This window comes from Drosophila ficusphila, unplaced genomic scaffold (assembly GCF_018152265.1).
Source record: "Drosophila ficusphila isolate 14025-0441.05 unplaced genomic scaffold, ASM1815226v1 contig_414, whole genome shotgun sequence".
Classification (NCBI taxonomy): domain Eukaryota; kingdom Metazoa; phylum Arthropoda; class Insecta; order Diptera; family Drosophilidae; genus Drosophila; species Drosophila ficusphila.
Window position 1 is genome coordinate 15,907,248 of NW_025064328.1, and position 19,563 is coordinate 15,926,810.

The following is a 19,563-nucleotide window of genomic DNA, read 5'->3' on the forward strand; positions in this document are numbered from 1 at the left end:
AACTGGGGCGAAGTGCCCCGGCTTTAGTGCGACTATAAAGTGCAGTGAATTATGCGTGGCAAGGTTATTAAATAAATTTTGCATGTGGCTCATTAAACCTGACAGCCGCAAAAATAAATTTCAGCCCGGAGAATCGTTTCGAAGGCCTCCCAATGGCAACAAAAATTGAATAACCACAGACGGCAAATGGGGACAGTGGGGCGTGGTGAACTTCTCACCTGTCTTCCCGGAACTCGGGTATAAAGTGCCTGACACTAAACGCAACACGCACCCAATTACCCGCGACGTACTCTCCAAATGGTGCCAGGAACAGGATCCGCACGTGGAAAGCCATCTTGCCACTTAATTCATTCATAATTCGCCATTTGCCAGGTCATAACCCGGAATCATTTCCGCTTCCGGCAAGAAAAATATGATTAAATTTGTCAAGCTCGTCGGCTTTCCCTTCTTTTCCATTCTGAGCTTCTTTGCAGGAAAGAAGTTCTCGTTAAGGCTCTGCCACAATGACCAAGTAAGTTATTTACGCAATTAAAATTCATTAGCTAAGGGCTCTTAATTCTGTTCGCTTTCCTTTCTTTTGCCTTTTTCCTCCGGCTGCAGGTTGACAATTGTCGTTTGTTCTGCGGGGATTCTGGGAATATTTTCTCTCCTAATTAATGCAGTTCCAGCGTTTGACAGCCGGAATGGAGTTGTGAGCTGGTCGAATTCAATTACTCTGATAGTTTTTAGCTTACCCCTTTTAAATTATTATTTCCAACCCCCCAGTATAAATCTGAGGTTTAATTCACGAGCGGATTTACCCAAAATAAATTCCGCTAGGTATCGCCTACGGCAAATTACGAGCAATTTATTATTTTAATTAAATTGTTGGTTGTCAGCCGGCTGCTGCAATTTTATTTGAGTTTTGCTCGGCATTAAAATGTATACTCAGGTGGCCCAGTTCTTTCCACAAAAAAATAATAAAACGGCAACCGGAGGGCGAACAATGCCTGGAGAATATTAAAACGAATGAGTTATGCACGAGTCCAGAGGCAGAAGAGCAGCGGCAAAAACTTGGCCCAGCTGTTTCTTGGCCTCGGCAACATAAACAGCGAGCTCAGTCGAGCCAGAACTTAAATAAATAAGCAAAACAGCAAACAGCGAAGCCACAACAGCAGGAAGCGAACTGCTCCTCAGATTTCTCTCCGTTTTGGAAAGACAATTTCGCTTACAAGGATTTCCGTTCTTTTTGCTCAGCCGACAAGGTTAACTGTAACCTAAGTGGACCATAAGATGTAATGTGAACCTTAAGGAGGTGCCGCAGGACGGAACTTATTCTAGTCTCGATTACTATTTCCATTGAAGATTGTTCACTCTAAAGTTGGATACTAAATACCAAACTGAGCCATTCAGACAACAAGTGATTAAAGTAAATATTAACACAATGTCAGTAAATAATGAAATCTTAGAAAAAATTAAGTATTGTTAGCCTGACCTCAAATTCATTCCTGTAATACAAACCCAAGTTGCATCATTACATAACTATGTTGGTGGGTCATTTTTATAGTCTACTTTTTGGGGCTCTCCTGGCCACACCACACACCACACATCACTTATTAACCTGAACGCCTGTCAGATGGCTCCACCCTTGACAGCCATTTAAGCTCGACAATGTCCATTAAATGTTCATATAGAGCTTGGCAAACTTTTCCCACTCACATTCACTTAGCCAGCCACTTGGGTCCATGATGAGCTCCACTCGCCACTCCAACACCTTTTCTAACTTAGGAGGAGCTTTGATATGATCTATTTGTGACTAAGATTATACACGCCTGTCGCATTTCGGTGGCAAATTAATAGCGTACAAATAAAATTATTTATTTATGGTCCTCCTTGGCTGGTTTAGTCAGCTGTATCAGCAGTTATCCAGCAGACACTCAACGATTGTGCAGCCATAAATTATTTTGTTGATTTATACTATTTATTTCCGTGACTGTTTTTGAACCGCTGGCATGTTTACTGTTTGCGCTCTAATTTCTCCCGTTTTAATAGTGTTTTTAGTGTGCGTGGCAAATTGCTCCCGACTTTTTTCAGTTCGTGACCTTGGATGATTTCGGTTTTGTAAAACGACAACATTTATCGGACGGAAGGCTCCTATTTGTTGTAGCTTCGGGGCTCACGAAATGGAAATGTTTGTCGCACGTGCTGGCAACCACAAATAGGGAACGGCAACATTTCTGATAAATTGTAATGCAGCGCAGTGGGAGGGAAGCCGCACTATGTCACTCCGAAACAGTTGTGGTTTATCGATTGCCACTTTGAAGATTTCCTTTCGCAATCAAACGCTTGCCCCGAGTCGACTCTTTGCGGAAATAAACATTGGAGTTTATGTAGTGCGATTTGCTTAACTGGGCCCACCTAATTGTTGGGCTTAGCCCAGGAGAATTATGTGCAGAGCCCAACGGCCACAACGTGCCATAAATTACTGGCTCTTATCTGAGTTAAATGTGACTTACCAACACTGACTGCTGGCACTCACAATCAGATTGCCCATAATGAACAGGCTTTGCATAATTAAACTCAGGCCAACCGCAATTTTCTATAATAGACATGTGGGAAAAGCAGGGGAAGTGGGTCGGAATGAAGAGACATCATTCATGAGTTTGCGCTGCGATAAAAACCAATTTAAACGCAAGCAGGTCCTGGCCATTTATTTCTATTATAAATTATGTTTTAATTTTAGTTGGCAAATCAAAGTACAAATTCAATTTGCTTTGTGCACGAGCTTATCTATAAAATTCAGTATTGATTGACTGCAGTAATTGTTTTTCACATATTTCTGTAAAAAATCCACAAATAATTTGTCAGAAATTTTAAATGAGTCTGAAAATTGAAATTCTATTCAGCGGTATTCCTTGCCTGCCCTAAAAAAAGGACAAACAAGTATAACTATTTGATATGCAAGACGGCACGGTCCCGAAAATTATGAAGACGAACAGCCTGATGACACCATTGAGTCCCAATCGGGAATTCGGCAATGAGCCATAAGCTGGTCACGTACTGCCCGAAAGAATGCAAAATAAATAATTTCATTTGTTGACAATTTGCTTACGTGCCCAGCCAGAAGTTTACTTAACTATTGGCTGGACAAACTCTTAAGTTCAACAAAACATTTTCAACGGCTGGTAGTCCAAACTTTCATCATAATCCACTGATTAGAAGTAAAACTAGACTATTGAATTTACAAACAGGAAAACTTTTTCTAAAAGTTTAATATTTATTAAAGCTTTCAAGTAATAGCCAAAAATATCCACTTACAAAATATTCTATTATTTACGCGAAAACATTTTAAAATGGGTTTGATATGCTTGCCTGATGGCTGGTTTTTATATTTACTCAAAGAATGGCTGTTTAAAAGGTACAACATGGAGCTGTCTGGAGTTGAGAGCTGCAAGAGTGCCGGATGTGTGGAGCAGTGTTTACACTTCATGTTTCTTTTTACTACTCCTCCATTAGCATATTTCCGGTGCTTTAAAAGTAGAAGTAGTGGTAGAATACTCCACGCGTGCTTCCCTATTTACTTGACTCTGGGAAAAGTTGCTACAGTGTGCAATATTTATTATTAAAATGCTACTCAAAATTCGCCTGCAACTTTTGCAAACAAAATTAAAACAAGCAAAACGCGCCAACGCAGCACAAAAGTTACCGGAAAACTATGGCGAAAAATTCGTTTCGCCACCAGTTCCATTTGCTTTTTTTCACATTTAGTTTTCAGACAGAAACTGTTTCGCAAAACTATGTGGCCAAAGTCAGGAGCAGAACGCCAGAACTGCAGGGACCTTCAAAAGTTGCAGTTATTAATAAAGAATCCACTTGCATGACCGAAACGAATCCCCTTCTACGGTATCTCTAGGCATCTGGTCCTCGAATTGCCCTTCTTTTGTGCAGTACAATTGAAATTGAAACTTATTACGTCGATGACGCGGACAGCAGTGAGGAGGAGCAACAAGCTGGCAGGACCATAAAAACCGAGTGCAAGTGCAAAGGGATCGTCCGGCGGTCCTTTGGCTTCTGTGAAAGGCCACAGTTCACGTTGGGCCAACGGTAACTGCCTTGGCTAGCATGCCAAATGGCAATTTGCTGCCAGGTTGTCCTGGTCAGAGGTCCAATAATTTTCAAGGCTTTTGATGCTCGGCCACGTCGGGTCATTTGTCGAGTTTTAATCAGAGTGTGGGAATTGATAATGGTTTATGGTTTCGTGTAACCATAAGTCGATTTGATAATAACTTTTCATGAAAAAATTTAATTCAGATGTTTGATTTTTCAATACAAACATTTGGAGGTATAACTGGTAAGGTTGTGGGCTCCAGAGTCCACTTTATATGTTTGTACTTCTAGATTCTAGAATAACTTTCTTAATCCTCTAGTATATAACAAATGGTTGTTGGTTGTTTAATAGTTTGATTTTTGTTGTGTTGTAAGGGCAGTTTCCTTTTTGTAGCTCCGTGGAGTTTGGGAATTAATTGCAAGCTGGCATGCGAAAAATTAATTTTCACCTTTTATATACGTGAGTTCGTAAAACCGGCCATTAAAAAACTTAACGAAGCGTCATGCTTACGGGGGAAATCTTTTACTTTTCCTGCCTGCTTTGGCCACGTTTCCATTTTCATTTTCATTATTTTGCTGTACGGCAGCTTCCGGTGGCCTTTTCTCGTTTCTCGTTTTTCGTTTTTGTTTGCCGCTGATGCGTGAGCTATTGACTGCCATTGTTTATTTGTTATTGCTGTTGTTGTGCAAAGTGGTTCGCATTATTGCTGTTGTTGCTGGTTGTTGTTATATTTATTGTGGTAATTTATAGTTAAACTTGTGCCCGCGCAGAAGGATTCGCTTTTGTTGTTTATGGCTGTCACCTTTTGTTTGTTCCTAAGTGAGATGGTTATTGTTATGGTTCTGGTTATGCAACAGCGTATTTTGTGTGTGAGTGCGCATTTAAATGTCAGTTTAAATTAACAAAACTGTCAGCTCATGAGCAGAATGAATTGCGAAACGTTGAGGAGTAAAGTCAAAATCTGACAGCTGAAAAGTGTCGAGATGAGTTAGTGGTCGCGAGGTGGAAAAGCGTATTGAACTGATCTATTGCATTTCTTTGTCAATATTTAAACGGATTGTACTACATAAACATACTACGTACTACATAAATCGGCATCTGGTTTAGTTAAGAGCCTTAACCCAATTTTTGGTAGATTTACAAGACCATCCACAGAATCAATTGAACTAATTCCACTGTCAGTGTCACAAAATAAATGGCATAAAGCAAGCAGAGCAAAATTAAGTAGCTTGTCATGTGTGTCTCTGTTTCGGAGACCCCAAGGAGTCCCCAGCCAAGAGAGCTGGACACATTTCTTCCATTTGCCCCGCCAAACACAAGGAAGCTTGACCAACCACTCAATTAGACAGGAGAGTGGAGAACAGAATTAAATTAACTGGTGGCTGCCCCAAAAGAGTCATAACAGCAGCGAAGGTCCACCCCCTTTATCAGGGATATGGTGTAGCCATGCGTGTGTAGTCCAAGACAAACATGTAAATGTAAACACTGAGTGAAAGCGAAACTCAGGCGACTGGTCTCGAGTGTCGTTTTGGGGCATTTCGGTGCCTTGTAGCAGCAGAGGAGATGAAAGAACAACAAGCTCATCAATAGACAACACTAACCGCTCCCACTACAACTGGCTGGGCGGACATAAAGTGGCAACTATAACGACGATCTAGAGAGCTAAAACCAGGCCAAAGATAACCACACAGAGACAAAAGCAAACCATCGTAAATCAGTGTTATCTTTTTGGAAACGAGAGCAAATGATTTCAATATTTTCAAGTTTTTAATTGCTGTAAAACAAGTTTACCCAGTGTAATGCTGTATAAATTCAGACCCTGAAGTGCTAATTTTAAGCACATCTGCTTACAAATTACTACCAGGGTTTACAGCACAGAATATCGAGTTACACTTATGTTGTTGATTAGCAAACAAGGATGCGATTTTTCAAGAGTCCAGCAAATATGAGCCTTAAAATAGCAAGATTTAAATTCGCAGCTGTTGAGTGGCAACTCAAAGCCAGCAGGAAACTCGTATTTATGTTCATTTCAGTGTGGGGGAAAGTCAACAGACGGAAGCAGCTCAGCTGAAAAGAAGCTTATCAAATTGTTTGTCACTCAGGAATGTTTTCAAAGTGACAACCGAGTTGTTTAGCAGTGCGGGAGAATGAATTTCGAAATAACATTTTGGGGGGAAAGCAAGTCGGAAAACGTCCTTCCTGTCATTAGATTTACTTTAATAACCACGATAGTATCACATATCCATTCTGAGTCTGTTATGCATATCAAAAATGGTTAGACACCCTTGCGAAATGTGAAGTCTCAAATTGCACATGACGAAAGAGCTGCAAGCTTAATTTGAAATTTATTCGAATGCAGTCTCCTCTTTCCTTCTATTATGCAGTTTGCCAAATGCCGAAACTCTCTGAGCATATTTGCATTTCAATGTTTTCGCAATTAAATATTAAAATCAATTAAAGCCCCCGAGCAGATGAGCCAGGCATCTCTGGTTTTCGTTTCCCGATTCCACTCGAGTTTTCGCCAGGTAACTGAAAGTCGTCTGTTTGCCAAACATCAATTTTTTGTAAGCTCCAGAGGCGTTTCTTGTTTGAAATGAGGGTATGCAGCTCACGGCAATGTTTTAATTATAAATACGAGCAGCAAAATAAAAGTAGATGATAGCCCCGGATTAGGGATTAAAACCAAGTGGAGCTTACGATGATTGGGGGAGGGATTAATTTGACGAGGAATTGGATTTTGCTTTATTAAGCATGAAAATGGGTTTCTGGATTTCAACTCAGTTCTGAGGAAAATATGTACGTTGGGCTTTTAAATAAGCAAAGATGTAAAAATATTTTTATTTTAACTTACAAATAGAAAATACACGAAATCACAAATCAAGGCGTTGTTTATCGGTCTAACTAAGTTGCCAACTCAAAAAATTCTGTACAAATAAATCAAACGAATATCGCTTAAACGGCAAAACAAATGGTCATTTCAAGAACCTCTTGAGGCCTTTTCAACGCAACCCTTGAGCTCCTAGAGAAATTCCTTCCAATTAAAAGGGAATTCCCTTGCTCCAATCAGAGTAATAAATCAAGGTCCCTGCTAGGTTTTCAGTATGATTTCCTTCCTCGGTCACATATTTCATATATACAAGGAATGTCGGTTATTCTGGTTTCCCTCAATAGTTTGTGCTGCAAAAGTCATGGGAAGCTTGGGAAGTAGGACAACAAAAGGAATACTCCGAATAGCAATGATGTGGAGTGGGTGATGGAGCGATTCCCGACGCCCTTTGTAGTTCGACTTTGGAGCTTTGGGTATGCAAAGGGGCGGAATAGTGAGCCCCGAATTTGTGGCCCCAACAATTTCCAGAGGGAAGCGAAAATAACAACATCGAAAAGTATGCGCAAAAAGGACCCAGCTACACTCTGCCCCGGAGCTTTCTCGCAATTTAAAAGCGGATAATAAAAACGGATTTACAGTTATGAGCACAAACATGCCGTAAAGCAAGTAAATACGAGCAGAAATCCGAGCGAAGGTGGTAAATTCTCGTATTTGCAGGACCTTGGCCCGCGGCTCTTTGGTCCTTCGTCCTGGATAAACACGACCCGCGACCCCAATCCAATTAAAGCGAAAGCAATTCCACGAAAAACCGTTCCAGCCTTGAAGTCTTCTTAAAAAGCAAGAGAGATACATTCGATAGCGACTATGGCAAGTAGAGCGCTCGGTTTAATTAGACACTCGAACTCGTTCTCGTTCTCGATGACGGGCAAACGGGCCAAAGGCTCTTGGGGGAACCGATTAACAAAGGCCAAAAAGCAGTGAAAAGCGTTTTGCCTTGCATTGTCCCCACTGAAGGGTTCGTGGCCAGTTGCATTGTCAGCGCTGCACGTGCAACAAAGGGTTTCTCCAGGGGACAAAGGCGAGGCCATCGCTGGATGACACACTTAATGCACTCGACGCTTGGAGGGGCATTCGGCACCATTCAATTGCGGTGCCGACGAGTGCCCAAATTGTTGGGTATTGCTGGGATAATGGGTGCGAACATACCGATGTTGTAGGCTAATTGAAAAGATAATTGAATATAATTTCCTTTTTCCATTTATAATCCAAATAGTTTTGATTAAATTATTACAGTTCCTTAGCCGTAGCTTAGGACTCTTACTTTAAATAATAGGTTTGTTAGTAGTTAAAGGTAAGTACTTGTAGGGTATTCCTTGGTCGTTTCAATCCCTGCCAATTGGTTTCCCTTGAGTCTGTCTATAAATTTTATTTGAGTTGCCGCCTTATCGCAAACGGGGGCGTTCCGACATTATCAGCCCTTGCATCTACGTCATTGCACATTAAAATTGCAAAAAATACGACACAGTCGAGTGGCTCTTGGGCGTGCAGGTCCTTCAGGCGGGGCACCAATACCAGTGCGAGGGCCAGGACCCGTACGGCACGTAAGACTTTCAATCAGAGTGCATTGGAACGGAAATTCTGCGCTGCAGCGCAGAAAAGGAAGGAAATACATGCTCGACTGCCTGTCTGACGGTCGGCGGTCGGAGGACGGAGGAGTGTGTATTGAACCACTGACGGACCGCTCTCGGAACTCCGACTAACTGTATCAAATGCCAGCCAATGCAATGTCCCGAGGACAGCTCATGCGGCGTCATCTGATCCTGGCCTGGCCGGGAAATCTGGACGGGGGCGGCTACTCGGTTGGCCATAACAAGGTTGCTGCCAGTTGGTTACTGTGGCAACTTTGCCGGCTTGCCACTGACTTTGCATACCATGAACTTTGGCCCGGCCAATATGCATATAGTATAGCTGTTTGTCGTTCCTGTCGGCAGTCGATGTTGTTAAGGCAAGAAGTCAAAAGTATCGACAGGATGTCTTGGCTCAAATATGAGAGTGCATGTCGGGTGGTGAAGGACTTCTCGGGGATTATCTGGCGAAGGAAAAGATTTATCAACTGCTCACAAAATTGGTTTAGAGCTGCCGTAAATGGCCCTGGAATTATTGATGCGACTGGCTTACCTAATGTTGACACAAGCCAGTAGAAAAAGGTTAGACATTTTAAATTCCCCATAACCATCCATGCCCAAATAGATACATTTCGGCTCCGAGATACACACCCTACGCACACTCCAGTGCTTTCAATTTCCTGACTGGAGTAAATTAATGGAGCACGGCGAAGCTCAAAACAGGAAAACTCACGGCGCACAAATTCCATTTAATGACCGAGAATCCCTAACTGAAATAAATCTGATTTTATTGACTGCGAATCAGGATTCAGCGGCGAAGAACATGATTTGAATTTGCCAGACAATGGGTCGGGTCTGATTTAGGAAATTACATTTTCGGGCCTCATTGTTGGGGCCGAAACAAATGAATTATGATGTGGCCAAACAGAAAAAAGTGATTTCCTTTATGCCAACGCCGAACCCCTTCCAATCGCAAACCGAAACACGTGCGTGTGCCTTGTCAACGGGGCGAATAAATCTTTTCAGCTACTCAATCCCGACGAATCACGAATGCCAGCCGTTAAAAGTGCTTGTGCCGCAGGCAGACCCATCGCCATTAAATATTTAGGCAATTTGTAGATCTATAACGATTTGCCCCTAATGTGGGCTATATTTATGAGCACGGCCTGAATAATTCACCTTGTCCGGATCGGATCGAGTCGGACTTTGGCTGGCCCCTCGACGTTGCGTTTGTGCGTTTGTGCTGGCGTTGGGTAATTTATTAGCCACGTCTTTCAATATTTAATTGAATACGGTGTCGCAGCGTTAGACAAATGGCCAGCACTGCTGCTACAGCTGGCGATGCGTGCCGTGAAAAGTGTTCCACTAAATTGCAGGCCATCGCTTGGGAGGAGGTCCGGTCAGCAGGAGGCCTTCGTGGGCTTATTAATAGCAGCACAATTTGGGCTGGCAGCCGGAGTGACGGATATTCGGAGAATTGGAAGGGCCGGATTAAAATAGACACGAGCTCAGGAGCTCTGTGTGTGGCCAGTTGACAGATGTTGAGCTGGTCTCCATAAGTAAATAGGAAATAATAAATAAATAAATTACTTATACCCTTCTCCAGAAGTTTACTGCTCTTTATAACAAATAAATAGGAAGTTCTTAAACTGAAAATGGAAAATGTACTCGTACGAAGTTAGCCATTATGTTCTTATGTTGGGAACTTTGTTGGGGGTAAAAGCTAGTTAGAGAACTTTTAATTAAACATGATATTTAAATAAGTTCCTTATATAATTTAGAAACAAAAACTTTGACTATAACCCCTATTGCAAATCTGGGGTTTAGCTCTTATTAAACACTTCATCAGCTAACCAGCAAACTAGCAGAAACTGTGCTCAAACTGAAGTGAAAGTCAAATTTATGCGCTGCCGAGCCGCGGGGCTTGGCATAAGAGCCCAGCTAACCAGCAAAGATGCAAAGTCAACACAAGCAGCCCGCGTTCTTGTGGCGGAATGGCCCGAAAACTTGGGCTGAACACGCGGCGTATGAGCAACGCAGCTGGTGGTGCGACAATTTAACGCGCTGATTGACGAGCAAACACCGAAGGGCTGAGAGCGGTAAAGCGGTCGAGCTGGCCAGGAAAGTAACTGTTTGTCAATGGCATTAATTATGTGGCAGAGTCAGAGCGGAGGGGAGGGGAGGGGAGGGTTAGGGACAACTTGTCACGAGTGCCGGACTAGTTCGCATTATAATTTGATGTGTGATAGTTGTGAAATGTGGATGTCGGCTGGCCATTGATTTGAAAATAACAGTGTGTGGCCACAGAGCAAACTCGCCACAGAACGACAAAGGTGCGCCACAGAATGCCCTCTGCTGTTGCCACAGTGCGAGTGTGTCTGAAATTGAATTATGGCAAACTGAGTGCGCAGCACAAAAGTCAAAGTCAGTGTCAACAGACGAGCAAACACGTTTCCAATTTGTTGCGAATAAATGGGTGTAGCGTACTTATGGGAGTATCTGTATCCATATGCAAAGGGGCGGCGGAGGAGGTGGAGGGGGCGGTTCGTCACTTGACATCTGAATAAACAGGAGGGCGGTCGGAATATACAATATATGATATGCTGCCAGGACACTCATGTCGCCCATTTTCCTCTCTGTTTTGTTGTTATGCGCCTGAATGATTTCTTTTGTGGAATTGATAACTCTGTGTATGTGTGCTGTGTGTGCGAGGGGATGTCCTGTATGCGAGATAGTTTAAAATGCTTCAGATCCAACCCGGCTTTGTGTGCTGCCTCAAGGCCTGCGGATTATAACAAATTAAAGTTGTGTAGGGCTCCAGGGCCAACAAAACCCTGACAGGGGATTTGGTAGGAAAACATTTTGGTATTGTCATTGGGAAAATATTGAGCAGTCATGTGGTGAGATAAGACTTTTTTAAAGCACATACTTCAGCAGATTCTGACGGCGATGATAACTTATTCGGCTGCACTGAAGCCCGAGAAAAGTCATTAATTTTCATAATAAAAAGGTGTTCCTGTCAATTACCTCCGAAAAGTTGAGAGTAGCGGTTCGCTTTAACAATAAAAAATGCCTATCTGCTTCTAAAATAATGCCATAATTTTTTCTTTAGCAAGAAAAATGGGGCCAATAAATCAAGTGTTCAGCAAAAAAGTGTATATAGCATTTGCACAACTTTTAATACACATTTATTGCTTTCCAATGGAGGAAAATATATTTACATGTTATTTCTGTTTACCGGGTTGTCATCCATCACATTTGTTTAATTTCATTTGGGTTGCAAAAACTCTGGCGTGTCTGCATTTGCATAACTCCTCTCATTTATTTATTTTTTCAAATTATGCGCTTAGCGGGACTTGCCAATGATTGATTGGCCAGAGAGGCGGCACGACATTAGCCCCATATCCTTGGCAGGACCCCGAGCTCACGTAAAGCAAGTCATAAAAATATTTCACCGAACAATAAAAAAGTGAAAAGAGCCGAGCCGAAATAACAAAACGTTGTAGGTCATGTGTCATCCGCAGAGTCCTGAGTTCCGCTTTGTTTTCTTTTTGCACCGCGGCTCATATTGCATGTGGCATGTTTGTTTGCACTCCGCTGGGATATAAAGCCCATATACCATACAGCTCCGGGTGTGACGAACTTTAACACAGAACAATTTTGTGCCGTGGTTGCCACGAGCCAAAATTGAATATTTAATTTTTGCTTTGTCGCGCTTTGAAACAAATTCTCGCCGAGGCGTGTGGGAGCAAAGTAAGGCATTAATGAAATTCCTCCAAAGTTTGGACAGCTGATGCACAGGAGCAGATGATCCCCAAAATGGTGGTCGGGGGCAAGTGTTTAAAATAACTTTGTCTTAGTTTCCCCGAAAAGGAAATTGTATTTTTGTCAATGCGAGCTTGGCAAGGCAATTATGAAATTAAAATTTCTGGATAAGACACCTCGTGTTATTCTTGATTATCCTTTTTAGAATCAAATTATTTTGTAGAAACTGTACTGTATGTATTTTGTATTGTAAGTATTCCCTTAAAGGACTGGCCCAAATTACGAAATTTTAAAAGTTCTAAATGCATTAACAATTTTGAGTCTAATCAAATTTTACATTTCGGGCCAATGGTTTTTCGCCTGGACCTTAATAGAAAGTCCAAAGGATCTTTGTCTGCCTGCCGCCATTTTAAGCCTCAGCATCCTTCTGCACTTTTTCTGATCCCTTATGGCGCCTTTTTTAATGCCACTTAATTAAATTGGGCGCTTGGCTAAAAGAGCGCGGCTCAGCTGCAAAAAATGTACTGAAAAGCCCACAAGAAAATCCGCCCCTCACCATCAACACTCAATCATTAAGACCACACAAAAAGATGACAAAGTGAATCGGGTCACGGGATACGCACAAGAGAAATCTGAATAAATATTTCATTTGGGACATCGAGGAAAACTATAATTACCGTGGTATGGTGATGTACATAATAATAAAATCAAATATGCCAAGTTTGGGCGTCAATTTTAAGCTGATTAGATGCAAATGGCTGTGATAAAGATAAAAATACCAAATCAATATCCAACTAAGTCGTTACTCGTCCCCGCCCCACAGCCAGCCGACCTCCGATGATGACACTTCAAAACAAACTACACAGAGCAGAAGGAAAAAATTGCAAAGCCCAGGCAGATTTTATGTTGTTTTTATGTTAAAAATAGGGGACCGACGGAGGAGCCGAAGGACCTCCTGCGCTGCGGAGAGGTATGGGGGCGGAACACACAAAAGTTTTATTTATTCATGGGCACGGAGGACTGGTGTGCGTCACCAGAAATCAGCGACTGAGATGTTACCCAACTGGAAGCCGAGAAATATTTATTTTACTATCGGAGTGCTGCAGATTTTTATGCCCACTTTCAGGACACCTGCAAGTCGTAAAGCAGACAAAAGAAAACTGCTGTCGAAGCTCACTTGATATGTTCAGGAATTATTTTTAAGTTCTTATTTTTTAGATGATCAAAATATTTTCGAACAATTACCTTGGCTCTCTTGCGGAAAGGCTCAGCACAAAACACAGGCAAACCAATAGCTTGCTTTTTTCTATTAATATTTAAATTCGCGCGCACTTTCCCTTTTCTGGGCTCAAAGGACTTTCTTTGGTGCAACCTATCGAACCGAACGCTCCGCTTGATTTGTGAAACTGGCCTCGTTTGGCGACTGGGGTTTGGTTAAAAACGTGTTTCTTGTGGCCCTGTTAGGCCACTGTTAACTGGTGTTGACTGAAACGATCCGAGAAACGAGCCGAAAGTAGGTCTGAGTGGGAAATAAATCGAGCCACCTTGAGTGAAGTTCGCGAGGGCGAGCTTTTCAATTTTCCAGCTTTCAGGAGCTTTTCCCACAATTTCCCCCTATTTGCTCAAGGCCAAAACAAAAGGAATGCAAAGACTTTAAATACCTGTTGGTGTTACAAATGGGCTGTTGATTTTGGTAATGCTTTAAGTGCCAATAGTTACCTGCAAGTACATAAATTAAGCTAAAATCAGTAAAAGGAAACATAATAAACCATATAAAACACACAAATAAATCACAGGTAAGGTTCAACTCGCTAATAAAGGGATTTTATAGATAGACATATAAACTTGGTCAAGCTTCGGTTAGTTATAAAAAGGAACTCACGAGAGCTTTCAAAGAGCTTTTCGGTTAGGAAAAGTGTTGCCAGCTAAAAGTATTAGTTTGAATTTTAAAAAACAGTTATTTAGAGAATCTTACAATAGAAAACATGCCAATTTGTACGAGTAAAATGTTAGTAGAGTTGGAAAGTCTAGGAAAATTGTGTGATACGTGCATTTATATAAGAAACATCAGCCTATTTCTTGGCTACTTTTTATTTCAACGGTTTTGATTAGTATTAACAAAGAACAGCAACAGTTGCATAAACAATAACAACAACAACACACTTAGAAATACATCTAGCTATAACAGTAACTGGCTAGATTTCCATTTGTTGTCTCCGAAATAACAACAACAAAGGCGGATACTTGAGATAATCACACACCAGTCGATGGATTTGTTGTTGGCTAAAACGAATTGACATCGAATTTAAAATCGAGATCCAAATTTTTCAAGGGATTTCGACGGATTTTTTTGCTGCCATGATGATGATGGTGATGTGGTATGTGTATCTCCACCTCCGGTTCTTCATCGGTTTCGGTTATAAATAGTTTATCAAATCATTTATCAAGATTTGGTGTGTTTTGAGATAAATACAGAGAAAAACCATTAAAATATGCCATCAATAATATGGAAAAACATTTTGTGTATATTCATTAATGTTAAGTTTATGCAATCAGAAATAGAGACAGCGAGTGGTCTAATGAAGTGGGTGAATTAAATGTATATTGAAGCAGAGTGAAAGTCGGGAACAGTTGCACATTCACATTGACAAGACACACGCAATCATAAATGTATCAAATGAAAACGTTGCGTATACGCGATATTTGTTTATACAAGTCAATTCCAACGAAACACGCACTTCTTGCCAGCTTGACGTCCGTTCGCATTATAAGTGCCTTTTGTCACAATTTTCCCCAGCCACTTTATCCATAACTCCGCCTTCCCTTCAACGCCCGGCAATATCATAAATTTTCAGCTAATTTCCCGCACACTCAACTTTTTAATCATATAAATAGCCATAAAGTGCGAGTCGTTGGTTATAGCAAAAGTTTTGCTTTATTTTGGCTTTGTCTGGAACAAAGAACGAGGAAACTACCGAAATGAAATGTGAGCTCTTGAAGTCGAGATACTTTGTGTCTACGAATGCCTTTGCAGGGCAGTATCAGTGTGAAGTGGCTTTTCGGGGGGGAGTTATGGCACAAAAGAATTGCCAAGTGGAGTTGCGGAACTTTAACTTGGGCTAAGTACGTTCCGAAGTACGCAATAAAAGTTTGAATACCTGTGAAGTGGATATGCTAACTTGCTAACGCAGTTTGGATATATTTGCTTGGTCATCGAAATATTATTTGTCTATCTCTTTTCAAGTTGTTTCTATAACTGAATGCAATAAACAAGTTATTGGGGCTTTCACCAGATTTAATTCTTCAGCTTTTTAATTCTCATATAAAAATAACTTAAGTCTTAATTTAGTTCTTAGACAAGTGGATTAGGCCAGAAAAGGAATTTCCCGTGCTTGGACCATTCGAACTTTTCCATTTAGTTGCCCTTCAATCCCCGAATAAGTTGGTCGGCAAGCCCAGAGCCATTAGACCGACATGGCAGCCAATAAATTTCGAAACAATATCGATTATGTGTTTATAAATTATATACTTGTGCACATAGGCAAGTTTTGCCTGTGGCCAGACTTGAGAAATTCATTATGGAATTAGCTTGGCTCCAGCAGTTTTCATTTCCCTGTGCATGCCGGCGGCCCGAAACATAAAAGCATTATGAGCCAGGCTGCCAGTGACAAGGCACCAAAACAGGCGCAACCCAGCACACACACACACACACACACACTCGTGCACTGACAGCACTAAGTAAAGTCTACTCAAAGTTAGACATCGCACAGACGGCTGCCTGCCTCAACTTGTTTCCCCAAAAACGCTCGCCGGAGAACTTCAACCCTCTTTCGGGCAGCGCAATTATTGCCAAATTTGCTGAGCAACAAAAACATAATCAACTTAATTGCATAAAGAATGCTATTCACAAAAAAAAACAAAACCTAAAAGGCTTTGGAGCCAGACACGAAGTCTTCCGAGAGTAGAAACAAAAGAAGAGACTTTTTGATACTCATCATTTAGTTTTCTTATGAAAAGCTATAAGCCTAGAATTGTAAACGAATCGCAATCCTTTTTATATACTGAACCGAAGATGAATGCAAATTTAACAAACCTCAACGTGAGAAACCTTAAATGAAGTCAACCTGCAAGCCAAGGATTATAAACCTCTTATCAGGCTTTCCAATGGATTACAACCTATGTTGGCAATCGTATTTTACATCAATTTGTGAATATCGAAGCGTGCAAAGTATGCCCAACTTATAGACCCCGACCCTCCGAGGATTACAAGCAACTTAAGCTGATAGGGTAAATCGGCGCCACGTTTATTGTCCTGGCGTCGAAAGCATGTACATGGGGCGTATGCTCGATTGCTACTTTATGCTTTACTGCCCCCAACATATCTTGTCGTTGCTGTTGCTGTTGCTGTTGCTTTTGCTGGTAATACAATCAATTTCCGCTTTGTTTGTCAAGGAAACTTGGCAGCGGAGGAACGTGAAAGTGGCCCAGTGCTTTGACTTATTTTCCGCGCCCTCGTCGTTATCGTTTTTGTTTGGGAAGCGGAAGCAACAGCTCAGCTGCCAATACCGTTCAAACATGACGTATACGTAGCGTAAGCCGCCAACCCCCACCGAAGCCAAGCAGCTCGGTAAGTGCGGAGCACACAGTTTTTAATTAAATTTGCTATTATACAGATGTATAGTACGTACATGGACGTAATATCCATTATCGTATTTTGAAGATAACAATGGATGGCACTTCATTAGTCGCCTGTTTGGCTGCCCGGGGCCATTTCACCGCTTCGTTTCGGTCTGGCCTGGAATGTGGATTGTTGGGGCTGTCTGGCATTGGCTTTGTGCAATTAGCCTTTATGTTGTGAGCTCTTGATTGGGACACACACTCAGGAAAAGTAGAGCGTCACAGAAATATTTTCCAATTGGTTAGGCTCTTCATGGCGAACTGCGTGCCTTAAATTGTTTTTTTTTTGGGGTAAGTCTTATAAATAAGAAATACCAACCTATTTCGGGAAGCCTTGGCCTAATTGGGAGACAGGAAATCCTCGAGTAAATAAGCCATTATCATGACAGTACCCAATTTCGAAATTGATGAGTCATGAAAGCACTGAACCAAATTCAGAACCCAATAAATTCGGCTTTAAAAATTTCATTCCAAGCCATAAAGCACAGTTCTATCGGCAGAGCGATAACAAATAATCGTTTGCAATTATTCACAGCTAACAGGCTGCTCTGTTTCTCGCCATTCGGTTTATTCAAAAGCCCTGATATTCCTGAAATGGGTATCAGCACAAATACAAATTATATGCGCATACATTTACATCAAGTGTCAAGCGGCAGGACAAAAGAAGGGAGATGTGTCAAACTCCAGCGATAAGCATCATAAATAATGTGGGCAAATCAATTGCGACATAAGAAATTCATAAGTTAGAGCACAAAGTCGGAGTAAGCAAATTCTAGACATTCGAAAACATTCCGTTCTCTTAAAAAGGAAATCGCTGGAGGTGCAAACAATGAGATATGAGGATATATTAAATAAATGTACAGAAAGCACAACTGAATGATATACCATACATAAACGAAGTAATTTTTTACAAAGGTGAATACCGCTGAATAAAATTTTGACAATCATAAACTGTTTAAAACAAATTCAGACAAAGTCTTTAAAAAATGGGAGTAAACAAAAAAATTTAACTCAAATCCAATAAGCGAAATTCTTTCTCGGAACGTAGAGGGGAATAATAATTTCATGACATTCCCTAAAGGAGCTTCAGCAGTCATTGCGGAAGCGCTTCAATAAAAACAGAACAATGACAATAATAGCGACCCAACCTGAAGCGAAGAGTTGGATGGAAGTGGATGTGGAAGGGGAAGGGGAAATGGAGGCAGGCGCACACCGGATATCCAGTCGGCGGGCGGAATCCTCAACAAATGTCAATTTATCATTTCCGCTGGTGAGGCGACGCAAATTGCAGAGCTTAGGAAATGCTTTGCGCGCCTGTTTAAAAGGCATTTTAACAGGGCAAACACGCAGACATTAGAACCGTCGCACACATCACCATCCATATAAATGGGCTCTAATGGCCCGACCCCCTTTCGACCCTGCCCCATTGTGGTATGCATAATTCTCTCTCTGTCCTGGCGCCGACTTTCTTCAATTTGTGGCCATGGCCATTCCGCAGTCGGACACAGATATTAAATATCATTCGGGCACGCATTTCTGGCATTCGTCCGGCTCTTTAATGCCGCCCCCAGTGTCCAATTTTATGCATTTCTTTCGTGTAAATATTCCTGTGCCCATCCCACGGCCCTCATGTTATTCATATTTGTGGGCAAGGCCATTGCCAAAATGTATTTTTAGGCCAGGACAATCCTCTCTTTCCCCGACGCCCAATTGAAATTAATGCGCTGGCCCAACGCGGCGGATACGTGTTATTTGTACGGCTGACTTGCCGACCGCCCGGCCAAAAGCCAAATGGACTGTGAACGTTCTGCTAAATTTGAATTTTAATGCTTTTGGCTGGTGAAATTTAACGACTCTCAATATCTTGGCGTGAAAATATTTTATAGTTATCGATTTTCCGTCTGTCAACGCAAAATGGAGGCAAAAAAGGTGTTTTTATGTCTTTTAAACGAATGAGTAATAAACTTTAATGCTTAAAAATAAAGTTTTATTTCTACGATATGTTATTTTTTTTATTCAAAGAAACTTGGGAATTAGGATAAGAAAAATATTTTATGAGTAATAAGAAGAGTTTGAACATTTTTATTGGCGACAGGTAATTTGGATAATATTTTATGAGCCCATCTACACAACTCTTAATCTTATACTCTTTCCTTTTTTTCTTTTCGCCTGATTGAATCCTTATTTAACCCGTTACTCCCACGGCCAGCCCACATTTTCAAACAACCTGGTTATCAACAGGACACACCCTGAAACAGGAATTGCGCTAATTAGACCGACAACAGCCACGCACCTCATCAACATGACCACCGTGCCACCAGCAATCGAGGAAGTGCCGCACCTACGGCAAGTGTAAACAGAGTACGTGGTTCCACAGAAAATCGTTTGCTCAATAAATCAAATTGACTGCTCGGTGGCAAGTCGAGCACCATATTTACTCTCAATTAGTTCAACATTAGCAAGACATTTTGGGCAACAAACAAGCTACTGCGTAATTAACCGAGTGGAATAAGTTAAGACCACTCCTCTCGCACGAGAATGGAAAACGCTTCGGGTCCTGAAAAAATTTAATTAAAATTATG

The 19,563-nt window shown here is 41.5% G+C and overlaps 1 protein-coding gene across 3 annotated transcripts in view; it reads right to left on the bottom strand.

The window, feature by feature from the left end:
* The window catches only part of LOC108101923, a 34,721-nt gene that overhangs the window by 11,081 nt on the left and 4,077 nt on the right, over positions 1 to 19,563 (bottom strand). Inside the window, exons 2-3 of one of the 3 annotated variants that reach the window (XR_001772128.1) lie at positions 14,566 to 14,706; positions 13,966 to 14,023 (exon numbers count right to left, since the gene is read on the bottom strand). The exons of 1 other annotated variant lie outside the window; for it this stretch is intronic. The gene's annotated coding sequence lies outside the window, so the exon portion shown is untranslated. Of the gene's footprint in view, positions 1 to 13,549; positions 13,716 to 13,965; positions 14,024 to 14,565; positions 14,707 to 19,563 lie in introns of those variants that run through there. One more of the 3 variants, XM_017206501.2, reaches the window with a different exon arrangement.